Source organism: Myotis nattereri, assembly GCF_964212035.1.
Source record: "Myotis nattereri genome assembly, chromosome: 1".
Taxonomy (NCBI): Eukaryota; Metazoa; Chordata; class Mammalia; order Chiroptera; family Vespertilionidae; genus Myotis; species Myotis nattereri.
In genome coordinates, this window is record NC_138075.1 from 227,630,166 (window position 1) to 227,644,851 (window position 14,686).

Sequence of the window (14,686 nt, forward strand, 5' to 3'; positions counted from 1 at the left end):
CAGAGAGGTTGAGTTCCTTGCCGAAGGTCACACAGCTGGGAAGCTCAGCCAGTGTGCTCGGGGACCCCTGGGTTCTTGATACCATGCGCCAGATCATAGGGCGATGATGCGCATCCTTCAGAGGAGGGTGGGCCACTGGCACAGGCCACGGGAGGTGTCCAAGCCGAAGAAGACGCGCTGATCAGGGAGATGGCGCCATCGGAGGTGCTGGTGAGGACAGGCTTTCTTTACACGGAGATGCTGTCCTTCCGGGAGACCAGGGCACCTCGTGGCCTCCCGGGGAGGGGCTGCCCTGCTCCGCTGCGTGAGGTCTGGTGCCCTGAGCCCGGAATTCATATCTTTCTGGGAGACCGAGGGGAGGGCTGGGGAGGGAGGGAGGGAGGGAAGAAGAAGGCAAAGGAGAAGGGGGAGAAAGAAGAAAGAAACACTAAAATACCTCTTTTGTTTATGCCAGTGGAAAAGGCGTTTGGCTCACGAAAGGGGATGGGTAATGAGACCATTATTGATCTGAAAGTTCACTGGAAATTCCGTTGTTTTTTCCAAGACCGGGAGGATAGAAATGATTCCTTTGTCATCGTCTCCGACAGCATAGACGTTTTATCCCATCGTGCACCCCAATTACTGACTACAATGACTTCGTCTTCTGAAAGATTTCCTTTTTAAATACAAAGCATCCCTTTCATTTGCATTTCTACTCTCTGGGGCTGAATAACAGGCCGCAGTAATGAAATTACCACGGAAGTTCCCTCTGCAGTGAACGGCTGTGGAATTGCATGGAGGAGTTTGCTCCTTTAGCAGATGCCCGCACCGTGCCACTCCGTTCGCAGACGCATCTCGCTGGGTGCTGGGTGCTGGTTAACACCCGGGCCCTCGGGGAACAGCCTGAGTTCATTCATTCCGCCTTATTGATGAAGTAGCCTTCCCTCCGTTTGCTGGGAGCCTCCCGGTTTTCCAGTGCCTCCCCAGCTCAGTGTCCCCCGTATTCTCAAAAGCGTCCTGGTTCTGCCCTGGCTGGGTCGCTCAGTGGTTAGTGCATTGACCCGTGTACCAAAGGGTCTCGGGTTTGATTCCCGGGCAAGAGCATGTGCCTCGGTTTCGGGTTTCATCCCTGGCCCTGGTCACGGCGCCTGTGGGAGGCAACCAATCGATATGTCTCTCTCTCTCTCTCTCTCTCTCTCTCCCCCCCCTCACCTCCCTCCCTTTCACTCTTTATAAAAATCTATCGGAAAAATATCCTCGGATGAGGATTAGGGGAAAAAGTGTCCTGGTTCTAGCACTCGAGTAGATGGTGGTGCTCATCGTGGGCTCACTCTGTGCCAGGCACTGCCCTCAGCTGGAGGAGGGCAGGCGGAACGGCGGACATAGCCCCGCCCTCCCCTGAGAGACCCACCTCATGGCGCAGGGACCCCTCAAGTCTCTGCACGCACTGTGCCTCGGCCTCCTTGTGCTCAGGCGCAGCTGGTTGCGTCTGCCTGGCGAGGTGAGGTGAGAGTGAGGCGGCCCGTTGCCTGGGAAGTGCCCGGCCGAGTGCCCGGCAGAGAGCGAGCGGGACGCGCGGCGGTGCCAGTGCTGCTGGCATTGCTCCCGAGGGGTCAGCGCGCGCGGGGGAAGAGGCTCGCTGAGAGCTGTCGGCCGGCGAGCACCCAAAGGACAGAAGCCAAAGGCACTTTTTATTCATTTATTTTTTAACAAGTAATTGACATGTTTTCTACTAAACACGCCCAGGCTCCGATCTGGGTTCTGGGGACTGGCTGGTGAACGAGAAGCATGTCCCCGCCCCCTCGCCCCGCCTTGTCCCGTCCCTGTGCCCGAAAGTGCTGTGGCACCGAGGCCAGCTGTGCAGAGGCAGGTCTGTGGTTTGGTGAGAGGTAGGGCGGCTCCCTGTGATGGGTGACACATCCTGAAATTCAGCTAGTGCCGCCCTGACCTCCGGGACCTCCGGACGTGACCTGTGGAGAGAGGACCTTCACAGAGGTGATCAGGAGGAAGTGAGGCCATCAGGGTGGCCCCGATCCAGGGCACTGGTGTCCCTATAAAAAGGGACTGGACCCAGACACGCCCACAGGGAGAAGTCACGTGAAGATGAGGGCGGAGATTGGGGTGGTGCGTCTACAAATCAGGGAACAGCAGAGATGCCAGCAGGTGGGGCAGAGGCCTGGGCAGGTCCCCCTCACAGCCTTCCGTTCCGCTACCTCCGCGACCTCAGACCTGTGAGAGGACGCACCTCTGTGCCCTGAGCACTTTGCTGCGGCCCCAGGACACTGGCACAGCTTCCCAGAGGACCGGGCGTGGTGGGGTGCACCTGGGCCCTTGGCGAGCTGCCGTGGCCGGCCCCTCTCTCGTCCTTAGATATGGATGCTCCGAGCTGGATTCCAGCCCAGTCGCATCACAGGACTCCAGAGCAGCGTCACAGTGTGACAGAGAGGATGAGGCTCCAAAGCCTGTTCAGAGGGAGAAGGGACAAATGGTCCCCAATGGCACCCTCGGGGGAGGAAGGCGCTCAGATGCCCAGCTGCCGGCGGCCACTCCGGTTTCTGTTTGCTGCCGGGCCCCGCGATGAGCTGGCTACTCGCACGCAGGCTCCCTACAGTCGTGCGGAAGTGGTGACACCTCGGGTGACCAGATACACCCACCCTACAGTCCCTCGTGAGCTGGGCCTTCATGAGTCCATCACTCTTGTTCTTAATGACTTTTTAATGAAATGTGTCAAACACAGGCAAGTATGGGGATGCTACGGCGCACAGCAGCCTCTCCTCCCCGGCGGGAGGAGGAACACCGTAGACAGAGTAGAAGCCCCTTGTCTACCCCACCACAGGCCCTTCCGTGGGTTGTTTATGTTTTGCCTAATGTGTAGCCCAAAGCAATAGGTCCTGTTTTTAAACTCTACCCCGATGAAAGGAGATCATCTTGCTTTTTCACTCCCCGTGATGTTTGATGTTGATTGATCTGTGTTAGCGGCTCGGCCGTGTTCCCTGTGATTGCCACGGTTCACTGACTCTCTCCCTTACAGACGGCAGGTGGGCACGCTCCAGTTTGGGTTGTCTTGTGCACACGCCTGGGCGTGTCTGGGGGCACTGGCCACGGAACACACACTGAGAAATGGTGGCATTGCCGGCCACAGGGTGTGTGTGCGGCCTTGGAATTGGTGAGGTGTTGATTGACAGGTTGGTCCCGAGAAGGGTAACATTTGCAGATCCACCGGCGATTTTCGGCAGCTCCTGCTTGCCCACCTGTGGTCAACACTTGGTACTATCAGACTTGAAATTTTTGCCATATGATGAGTTTTTAGAATTGCGTTTCCTGGTCCTAGTGAGGTTGAACCTCTTTTGAAATATTTATTATTTGTTGAGGTTTCCAGAATGGGAAAGGGTATTGGCCACACATATCTTTGGCTCATTCCCTCCCGTCCCCCACAATGGATTGAATGAATGTATATCACCAGTAATAGAAGGCATCCTTCTCTTATTCCTGTCTTCAGTGGAAATGCTTCTAAAGTTTTAAGATTAAAAATGATGTTTGTTGTAGGTTTTTGATTGTTAACTACTGGAGGCTCGGTGCATGAATTCGTGCACAGGTGGGGGGTTCCTCGATAGGGGCCGATTGGGCCCGGCAGGCCATGGGGAGGGACCACAGGAGGTTGGCTGGCCGCGGGAGGTTGGCTGTGGGAGCACACTGACCACCAGGGGGCAGCTCCTGCATTGAGCATCTGCCGCCTGGTGGTCAGTGCGTGTCATAGCGACCGGTCAACTGGTCAGTCAGTTGGTTGGCTGGTCAATTAGGCTTTTATATATATAGATTGCTGGTTAAGGAAGTTTACTATATTCTCAGTTTGCTAGGAGTTTTATGAAGCATTACAAATGGGTCCTAATTTTAACTTTTTCTTTTTTTTTTTTTCTTTTTAAATATATTTTATTGATTTTTTACAGAGAGAAAGGGAGAGAGATAGAGAGTTAGAAACATCGATGAGAGAGAAACATCGATCAGCTGCCTCCTGCACATCTCCCACCGGGGATGTGCCCGCAACCCAGGTACATGCCCTTGACCGGAATCGAACCTGGGACCCTTCAGTCTGCAGGCCGACGCTCTATCCACTGAGCCAAACCGGTTTCGGCAACTTTTTCATTGAAATATTGCAGATATGAAAGTGCCCAAGGCCTAAGTGTAAAGGTGGGTACGTTTTCAGAAAGTGGGCGTGCCCATGTGGTCAGCAGCCAATCAAAGACCAGAACGTTAGCAGTAACCCTACACCCCTTCCTGCTCCTGCCCTGCCGTCTCCTCAGAGGAATCCTTGTCATGAATTCTAACACCATAGATTAGTGTGGCCTGTCGCAAACCTTCCATAAATAGAATCAAGGAATATTTGTTATTTTGCCTCCGCCTTCCCTTTCTCTATGTTGTTTGTAGTTTCATCCATGCTGTTTTCTGTAGCTTTATTTTATTTTTGTTTTTGCTGCGTTCTGTGTTGTGCAAATGGTACGTTATGTTTCTCTCTTCTGATCTGGATGCCCATTGTTCACAGAATGGCATTCATTTTGGGGTATATGTCCTAGAGGAACATTTTGAGGTCATAGGCTGGCTACCCCTCTGCTGGATTTCCCAATTGCCCCAATTGACATTCCTGCCCAGCAAGGGTCCCTTGCTTCGAGTCCTCCCTGACAATTGTCATTGTCATTCTTATTTTTGCTGTTCTGGTAGGTGTGTCATGCCCCTTAATTGCTGTCTTAATTTACATTTCCCGTCACTAATACTGTTGAATACCTTTTCAGGTGATTCTTTTCATTCAGATGTCCTTTTATGCAGTGCCTTTCAATTCTCTGCCGATTCCTCTATTGCTTTTGTCTTTCTATTGACTGTTCTCTGCCTACTGAGGATATATGCTTGCCCATGGAGGTCTTGGCTTTGTGATAGAAAGATCTTCTGATCTGTAGTGTGCATTTTTACTCTCTTAATGGTGAATCCTGATGAACAGATATCCCTAAATTTATTTTATTAGTCTTTTATGGTTGGTGCTTAAGGGTTTTTGCCTACTCTGAGATCGTGGAGATATCCCATTGGCAAAGGATACAGCCCATTGCCCCCCAGTAGATTGAATTGTTGAATAGCATCAGTAATAGATGGCGTCCTTCTCTTCCTCCTGGCTTCAGTGGAAGTGTTTCTGAGGGTTTAACATTAAGCATGATGCATGTTTCAAGTTTTCAGTTGTTAACTAGGACCACGTTTAGGAAGTTTTCTGTGTTCCCAGTTCCCTCTAGAAAACCTGGGGTTTAACCACGCATGCTCAGATCTGCAACCTTCGTGGGATGGAGTTTTTTGTTTTTGCTTTTTTAAAAATATATTTTATTGATTTTTTTTTACAGAGAGGAAGGGAGAGGGAGAGGGATAGCGAGTTAGAAACATCGATGAGAGAGAAACATCGATTCAGCTGTCTCTTGCACACCCCCTACTGGGGATGTGCCCGCAACCCAGGTACATGCCCTTGACCGGAATCGAACCTGGGACCTTTGAGTCCTCAGACCGACGCTCTATCCGCTGAGCCACACCAGCTAGGGCTATGTGGGATGGAATTTTGCATACGGTATAAAAGAGAGTGAAGTTAGCAGTAGTTACTTAATATTATTCGGTCCATATTTAAATTTCCTCCATTGCCCCAAAATACCTTTTATTGAAGGTTTATGAAAACAAGATCCAAAGGAAGCTCCATCCATTCTGTGTCTTCATTTCCTTCACCTCTTCAACCTGGAGTGGTTGCTTCTCTCTCCATTGCTTTTTCATGCTATTTACTGGAGAAGGAGGCAGGTTTTTCTGGAAAATGTTCCATGTACCGGATTTTATTATTGCTTCCTTATGGTGTCATGTAATGTACTCCTTGTATGTCCTGTCGATCTTAAAATGTAAAGCGTGGGCTAGATTTCAGTGTAATACTTGGGGGCATGCCCTCTTTCCTGGAGGAGCTGGGCAGCGTCTCCGATTTCGATGTTTCACTGGTGATGCGAGGATTGGTCGGTGGGTTAGAAAGTGACAGCCTGATCCCTTTCTTGTAAAATCCCTCACAGCTTCCTACCTAGTAGTTTGCCACCCATCCATGGCCGTTGCCGGAATCAGTCGTTAACTGGGGAATTGCCAGTGGTAAATTTTAACCGTCGATTATTCTGTGTTTAATAAGTGGATGAGCGCTACCTTGTCCCCTTTGCTATGTGGTTACCCGGGAATGACACTTACTAGAGAGTAGCAGGACAAATGCTTCATTCTTTCCTGTATTCATCCGGTTCCAGAAGAGCTGGTTCCTTAGCATTCCAGTGCGATATACTGGGTTTCCTTTCTTCCTGTCTCCTTTTTTTTGAAGCTGATTTTGAACTTGGTTTTTGTAAATGCCACGCATTGTGATACGTTTCGGTCTTATTCTTTTATCTAAGTTATTACTGAAGCATCACAGATGAACCGGTTATTGCGCCAATCGTATGACCTGTCCCAGGTAGTTGGCATAGGTGAGCACACCTGTGTGAGCTCTGCTCCCATCAGCAAACACATCACTTGGCCCCGGAAGCCCCTGTGCTCCTTCCGCGCACCTGCTCCCAGGGGCCCCACTGCCCGGCCTGCCTCCCCTGCGGCTGGTCTTTCCTGGCCCGGCTCTCATACAGGCCCCCCTGGGGGCTGTGTCCTTTGTGGGGACGTTTTCATTCGACATTGCTCTGCGGGTCCCCTGTGCGATCTCAGGTACTTGCGGATGCTTTCTTCCGGTTGGTGCTCCGGGCTCCAGGGCGGGCGTATACCGCGGCCTCTCCGTGATGCTGCTGGTGGGAATCGGGTTGTTTCCAGGTTGAGGCCGGGACAGCCCCGTGTGTGTCCTGCACGCGGGTCTCGCTGTCCCTGCACATTTCGGATGTGGACCCGGAGTGAACGGCAGGGCCACACGGGCGTGCTCAGCCCTGATGGGCCCTGTAGATGGCTTTGCAAAGTGGTTTTTTAACGAATTGAAACTCCCACTAGCAGCATCTGCGAATTCCAGTTGTTCCACATCTTTGCCCACAGTTAGTATTCGCTATAATTCCTTATTGTTTTAGCCGTTCTGGTCGGTTGTGTGGGGACATTTCATTGTGATGTCAATTTGTAGCTTTCTCATGTGTGGTGAAATCAAGCACATTTAAAATATATATATATAAAATACATATATAATATATATATATATACATACATATATATATATATATATATATATATATATAATTGATTTCAGAGAGGAAGGAAGAGATAGAATATCAATGATGAGAGAGAGTTGCTGATTGGCTACCTCCTGTATGCCCCCTACTGGGGATTGAGCCTGCAACCCAGGCATGTGCCCTTGACTGGACTTGAACCTGGGACCCTTCAGTCCACAGGCCAGCACTCTGCCCACTGAGCTACACCGGCCGGGCCAATCAAGCAGATTTTCATGTGCATGGTGACCAGTTGGTACTCCTTTCATGAAGTCCTTTGCCAGTTATTTCTCAAGTTGGGGTGTCCCCCTTCTTACTGATTTCTGGGTGTTTGATGTGTTTTGTTACTTGAATGTAGCCAACATAACGAGCTTGTGCTTTTTAACGGTGAGGCGCATTTTGTTTCTTGTTTCAAAATTCTTTGCGTCTAATGAGTTGCAAAGGTTTTTCTCGTGGGTAACCTTTAGAGATTTACATTCTCACCTTTCATTGTTGATGGTCCATCCCTCTGGAGTTGATCGGCTAGATGGGGTGGGGGAGGGGGACATTATTTATTTCCAGTTGACTCACTGCTGTCTGTTGAAGACTGTGGTAGCAGTTTGCTATCGCTGCGTAACAAAAACCGCCCAAAGCTCAGTCACTTAAAACAGCTTCCACTTATTTTGGTCACAGTTGGACACATCGGCAAATGGGGTGGGGCTCGCTCAGGGCCACCAGCTTCTGAGGTGGCGGCGCCCCCTTCCCCAGGGCTTGGCATGTTCGGGGAGGGCTGCTTGGGCGGGTTCCCATGCAGGTGGGGATCTGAGAGAGACGAGGGAGCATGTCACAGTGTGAGAGCTCTTTTCACCCTCTGCGTATGTCACGTTTGCTGTCATCCCTGTGGCCAGAGCAAGGCCAGTGGTCAACCCCACGCTCATTGTGGGTGGGGACTGCCTGGTGTCATGGATACAGGGAGGCGTGCCCAGTGTTGGGGTCCATTCTGCAACAGTCGACTCATACCCATCCTTTCCAGTAGCACTGACTGCGGGTCACCCCGTCTCAAAGGCACCGACTGCATATCTGTGAGCCTGGCCCCTCTCCTTGTCCTCAGTCCCAGGGTGGACGGTCTGCGGCCTGAATTCCCCGACTTTGTAGCTTCAGATCTGGCACCTGGACTCCTGGGACTTTGTTATTCATCTTCTTCAAGATCGAAGGGGGTCATTGGCTCCAGGAAGTAGGCTGCTCATCGTTCTACCTCCCAGAATCCCAAGTACAAATCATAAGGAAAAACCGGCAGGGTGGCTAAAACAGTAATTAGGAGAGAATCGTTCTGTTTAAGTCGGAAACACTCATTAGTTTTGAAGGATGGGAACTGTAAAAGGCAATTTATATGCAAACGCTCCCAATGTTCTCGCCGCACAAGGCTGCACCCTGTCATTAGCGGCAAACACCTCCTTTCCCTCCGTCCTTCCTAATGGCCACGCTCTCCGGGCTCCCGTGTCATACTGTCGCAGGCTGAAGCCACGGTGGTATCCAGAGCCTCGTCCGCGACAGAGCCACGCGCTTCATCATCCCGCGGCCCGGGGCTGCAGGACGGCGGGCTGTGCGGGCCAGAGGCAGCCCTGCGGGTGCCTCCTTTTCCTAGGCGGGGAGGGGCTGAGGCCAGGCGAGAAGACACGTGCCCAGGGCCAGGCCTTCATTCACGCATTTGCCTGTCAGGAATGAATTAAGTGTTCATGGAACAGCTACTTCACGGAGGCACAGGGGAAACGCAGACGGGCAAGTGCCCTTGTGACAGACGGGCACGGAGCCAGCGCGCAGACATGGAAGTGAGAGGAGGTGCCACACGCTGGGGAGGGCGTGTACAGGGTGCGGCAGAGTGAGGCGTGTGCACCCCTCCTGGAGCGGTTGTCTCAGTCTGGTCTCCCTAGAAGCAGACCCCGAGACCAGGCCCACATGCAAGTCGTTTGGGTAGGAGGTGACCCCGGGCTCCCCGGCAGGGAGGGGCGGCGAGACAGGGCAGGGGAGGCAGCGGGGAGCGGGTGTTAGCGAGCAAGTTACCGCGTGGGCACCTGCGGACTTTGGGGAGCGTGTGGCAGGCGCCTCATCTGCTCTGTGGTTGAGGGACTTGGGGTAGTGGCCCTCCCATGCCCATCCGCCACGGGTGAGGGCTGCTCCGGGAAGTTCCAGTTCCGGGCATGTCCCACCCGGTGTGGGGGCAGAGCGGAGTCCGGGCGCAGGGAAAGCCCCCGTGGAGAGATGCGGGCGCCTGCCCCGTGTGCCGCAGGTAGAAGAGCGAGGGAGGCGGGCGGGCACCGGCCAGCGGGGATGCGTTAGTCAGGACCACAGAGGAGCGGGGCCGCCGGGAGGGGCGGGTGAGTGGGTGGATGCTGGCTAGAGACTTACTGTGAGGAGCTGCTCGGAGGCTGGGAAGTCCCCGACGTGCAGTCCCAGCGCCAGTGGTGTCAGTGCCGTCTGACAGTCAGAGGCTCAGAGCCAAGCGGGGCTGGTGTCTCAGCTCCAGTCTGACTCCCCTCTCCCAGAAGGAAGAGCCGCTCTGCTTCCAAAATAACTCATTGTTTCTACAACGTGGACAGATACAGGTGCACACACAGGTGTGATCTCACAGGAGCACACACAGGTATGATCATACAGGTGCATAGGTGTGATCTCACAGGAGCACACACAGGTATGATCATACAGGTGCACAGGTGTGATCATACAGGTGCACACACAGGTGTGATCATGCAGGTGCACACAAATGCATGATCATACAGGTGCACACACGGGTGTGATCACACAGGAGCACACACAGGTGTGATCATACAGGTGCATAGGTGTGATCATACAGGTGCACACACAGGTGTGATCATGCAGGTGCACACAAATGTATGATCATACAGGTGCACACACGGGTGTGATCACACAGGAGCACACACAGGTGTGATCATACAGGTGCATAGGTGTGATCATACAGGTGCACACACAGGTGTGATCATGCAGGTGCACACAAATGTATGATCATACAGGTGCACACACGGGTGTGATCACACAGGTGCACACACAGGTGTGATCATGCAGGTGCACACACAGGTGTGATCATGCAGGTGCACACACAGGTGTGATCGTGCAGGTGCACACACAGGTGTGATCGTGCAGGTGCACACACAGGTGTGATCACACAGATGCTCCTTCATTCATCCCTGCGTCAGCCATCCTTTCCTGAACCTCTCCTCTGGGCCAGGTGCTTGTCTGGGGGTACCAGGTTGAATAGTGTCCCCTCCAAATTCATGCTCACCGGAACCGCAGAATGCGACCTTATTTGGCAGTAGGGCCTTGGCAGATGTATGAGTTAAGATGAGTCATGCTGCGGCAGGGCCCTCATCTCATGACTGGTGTCCTTAGACGAAGCGGAGAAAAGACAGAGACAGATGCGGAGGGAAGAGGCCACGTGATGACAGAGGCAGAGCCTGGCCTGGTGCAGCCGGGAACAGCAAGGACCCTGGCCGCAGCGGGAGTGGGAGGAGGCCGGGCAGGACCCTCCCGGAGCCTGTGGAGGAGCCCTGAGTTTCTGTGGCCGGTCCATGGGGCTTTGCTCCCCGGCCCTCGGCAGTGGCCGCACTGGGCGAGAGGAGGCCCAGGCGTCTGAGCCGTCCTCACCGCTGAGGAATGTTAGGGTCACACACGCTCCCTCTCAGACACGTGCAGCTGAGGAATGTTAGGGCCACACACGCCTTCAGACACGTGCAGCTGAGGAATGTTAGGGTCACACACGCTCCCTCTCAGACGTGTCCGATGCCCTCCTTCTCGCGGACGCCACCTTTCCCAGCATCCACGTCGGCTGCCGTGCTGGGGTCATCGCCAGTGTTCCCCGTCTGCATTGGGCCTGTGATTCCCGAATGCCAGAGGTTCGCTGCTTCTGCTGGTGAGCGTGCAGAGTGAGAAAAGGCCCTTTGGGTTTTTATGAAACACACGCATCACCCTGAGAACAGAGCAGTTTGTGACGAGGCTGGAAGGAGGGGTTGTGGCTCCGCTCGGCACCCACCGGCTGCCTGCTCTGTGCTGGGGACACACAGGAGGTCCGTGCGGAGCCGTGGTCCCGCCGTGGCCCGGGCCGGCCCGAGCGGACCCTGCCTGGCGCCGGAGGGCACCTCCAGCTGAACTTTGACTGTGGATGTGGGCGTGGTGACCCCTGAACTGTGGGGGAGGCTGTGTGCAGGGGCCGGGCCAGGCCTGTGAGCAGGATGCCGTGGGGCTGCCGGGGCAGCTGTTACCCAAGAAAAACATGTCTCGTCTCCCCCCGTTGCAGGTGGGAGTGGGGTTCTCGGGGTGCTGCTGGAATGAGCATTTGCGGAGGCCCCACGGGAGGGGGAGACAGGGTAGAAAGCTTTATTTGCATGGAATCGCACCCTGGCTTTCCCAGCCCCATCTCCCCGAGTCCGTCATAGGAGAAGTGTAGGGGGTTGCAGTAGAGCTGGAAGCCAAGCCAGTGTCCAGCGTTTCCGTGGGAGCCGGGTCCAGTCCAGCATCAGCTCGTTCCAGCCCAGTGTCCATCGTGCGTGGGGTCGGCATGGCCGTGGCCACGCAGGACAGTGCCAGGGAGCCCAGTGAGAGCCAGGAGCCACCTGTGCCAAGGGAAGCCAAGAGCGTAGGAGAGCCAGCGTCCTTGTTTAGGGGATTATAGATCCCAATTTCCTCCCACTGGGGTGGCCACGCCCATTCTGGCCCATCATCTCTGTCCCCAGGAGTGATTGACAGGCAGTGTCTTCCCTGTGTGGTGCCCTCCCCCAGGCTGTGGCAGGGAGCATGCCTGTGACGCCTGGCCTTCCCCTGCTCCTCTCCTGCTGTGAGTGACTAGAGGATGACAGCGGCATCACCGCTGCTAGCCTTCAGCTGGGGTCAGTGCATACACGCGGCTCCCGCCTGCAGGCTCTCCCCGGGGAGTGGCCACCGCAGCCCTGCGTGCCTGGGAGTCTGTGGCCTTCGCGTAAGTGTCTCGCCTGGCGAGGGAGGAAGTCCCCTCCCTAGATGGGTCCCGGGGATGAGACGGATTATCTGTCTGTTTATTGCATTTTTCCGTGACAGCTGACGTTCTGTATTCTGTTAGTTTCGGGTGCCTGTCATAGTGATTATACAGGGGCAGTGGACCCACCTGCGGAAGGATTGGTTGTGGGATCGGGAGAGAGGGGTCACGGGTGAGCTCTGGGCTTGGAGCCTGTGCGGTCAGATGACGCTGAACCACGCATCCTGGGCCCTGCCCTGGGCCTGGGGAGGGTGAGGTGGCTGGAAGCCACAAGGAGGCGCTGGGAGGTGGGCAGGGATCCGTGGGCACAGCCTGGGGACCAGAGAAGCCCCCGAGAGCTGTGGCCGTCTGTGGGGGTGGGAGCCGCTGTGCCTATGAGAAGAGGAAGGTTGCTGGGGTCCAGCCCCAGCGGGTCCAGGGGTCCCCAAAGGTGTGGACAGAGTTAGCGAAGAAGGAATGACACGGAGGCAGCGTTCAGTTGACCAGCATGGTTGGGTTCTCTCTCCTGGTTCTATCTAGGATCTCCAGTCAGGTTCTGTCGTCAGGTTCTGTCGCTAGGTTCTCCAGACTGGTTCTGTCCAGGATCTCCAATGTTCTGGTTAGGATCTCCAGCCAGGTTCTGTGTCCATGTTCTCTTGCTAGGTTCTCCAGCCAGGTTCTGTAGCCATGTTCCCTCATTAGGTTCTGTCCAGGTTCTCCAGCCAGGTTCGGTCACCAGGTTCTCTTGCCATGTTCTATCCAGGTTCTGTAGCCAGGTTCTGTCTCTAGGTTCTTCAGCCAGGTTCTCTCGCTAGGTTCTGTCTCTAGGTTCTGAGGCCAGTTTCTGTCCAGGATCTTTTGCCATGTTCTTTCTCTAGCAAAGTTCTTCTGTCTCTAGGTTCTGTGTAGGTTCTGTGTCTAGGTTCTGTGTCCTGTTGTCTTGTTACATCTGTATTTATACCAGTTGATTCCAATCCTATCAATCTCTATTCCAAAGGTTAGGGCGTTTCTTATCTCCATTCCAGGGAGTAAAGATTATGTAGCTTAAGCATGATTGTTCGTAGTTAAAGTGATTAATTACCCGCCTGGCACTTAGTTAAGGGGTTTTATCCCCTCCCTAACTTCAGGGGAAAATCCCTACCTGGGGAAACAACCTTTCTCAGAGAGGTGACCTTGGTTAAAACACATAGTGCCAAGAAGGTGAGCAAACATATTAAGAACAGTATGCCATATATGCCAGGTCCCTTGAAACAGCAAGGATGGACCGGCTCCCGGCAGAAGGTTTAGGCCAGGGATGGGCAAACTTTTTGACTTGAGGGCCACAATGGGTTCTTAAACTGGACCGGAGGGCCGGAACAAAAGCATGGATGGAGTGTTTGTGTGAACTAATAGAAATTCAAAGTAAACATCTACACTAATAAAAGAGAAAAATGGTAATTGGCGTACGGCGCTACCCTTTTCATTGGCTAATCAGGGCTATATGCAAATTAACTGCCAACTAAGATTGGCAGTTAACTGCCAACAAGATGGCGGTTAATTTGCATATGTAGGCACAATGCAGGGAGGCGAAAGGGAAAGCAGGAAGAAGGCCCCTGCCACTGACAGTGATCGGAAACCCAGGGGGGAGCTAAGAGCTGGGGGGCAGGGAAAAGGCGGCCCCAGGGCCACCTTTGCCCTGCCCCCCAGCCATGGTAGGAGAATCAGGCGCCTTTGCCGCCCTGGCCAGTGATAGCAGGAAGTAGGGGTGGAGCCAGCGATGGGAGCTGGGCACAGTCGAAGCTGGCAGTCCCGGGAGCTAGGGGTCCCTTGCCTGGGCCTAAAGCGGAGCCCACGATCGCGGGGCCGCTGCAGCTACGGGTCCCCGCTGCCCGGGCTGGACGCCTCAGCCAGAGGCGTCCTGCAGGGGCAGGGGCGGAGCCCGCGCGATCGTGGCGCCCCCCGCTGCCACTGCAGGTCCCCGCTGCCCAGGCTGGATGCCTAGGCCAGAGGTGTTAGGCCTGGGCAGGGGCGGAGCCTGCAACCGCGGGGAGCTGGGGGTCCCCTGCCCAGGCCTGACACCTCTGTCAGAGGCGTCAGGCCTGGGCAAGGGGCCGATCCTGCGATTGGAGGGTGATGGGAGTCAACGCCTGAGGGCTCCCAGTATGTGAGAGGGGGCAGGCTGGGCTGAGGGACACTCCCCCCACACACACACCCAGTGCACGAATTTCGTGCACCGGGCCCCTAGTCATTACATAAAAGGGTACGGTCTTTTTTTTTTTTAGTTTGCCCACGGCTGGTTTAGGGTGTGGGCTGGATGGGCTCTGGTGGGTGGGGGTTGGGAGGAGGAGGCTGTGGGTGCAAAAGGAGTGGGAAGTGAGAGGGTGCCCTGCCATGGACGCCAGGCAGGACCTTCAGAAAGGAGCGCGAGGCCAAGGGGAAAGCAGACAGGCGTCTGTGGGGTTTAGGGGCATGGCCACGTGTGGCTGGGCTCTAGGGACACGGCTAGGAGCCAGACTGAGCGAGGCACTGGATG

At 54.5% G+C, this 14,686-nt stretch overlaps 1 protein-coding gene across 1 annotated transcript in view; it reads left to right on the forward strand.

The window, feature by feature from the left end:
- The window catches only part of STK32B (serine/threonine kinase 32B), a gene marked incomplete at both ends in the record, with an annotated part of 124,443 nt that overhangs the window by 21,205 nt on the left and 88,552 nt on the right, over window positions 1-14,686 (forward strand). The gene's annotated exons all lie outside the window — the stretch shown is intronic.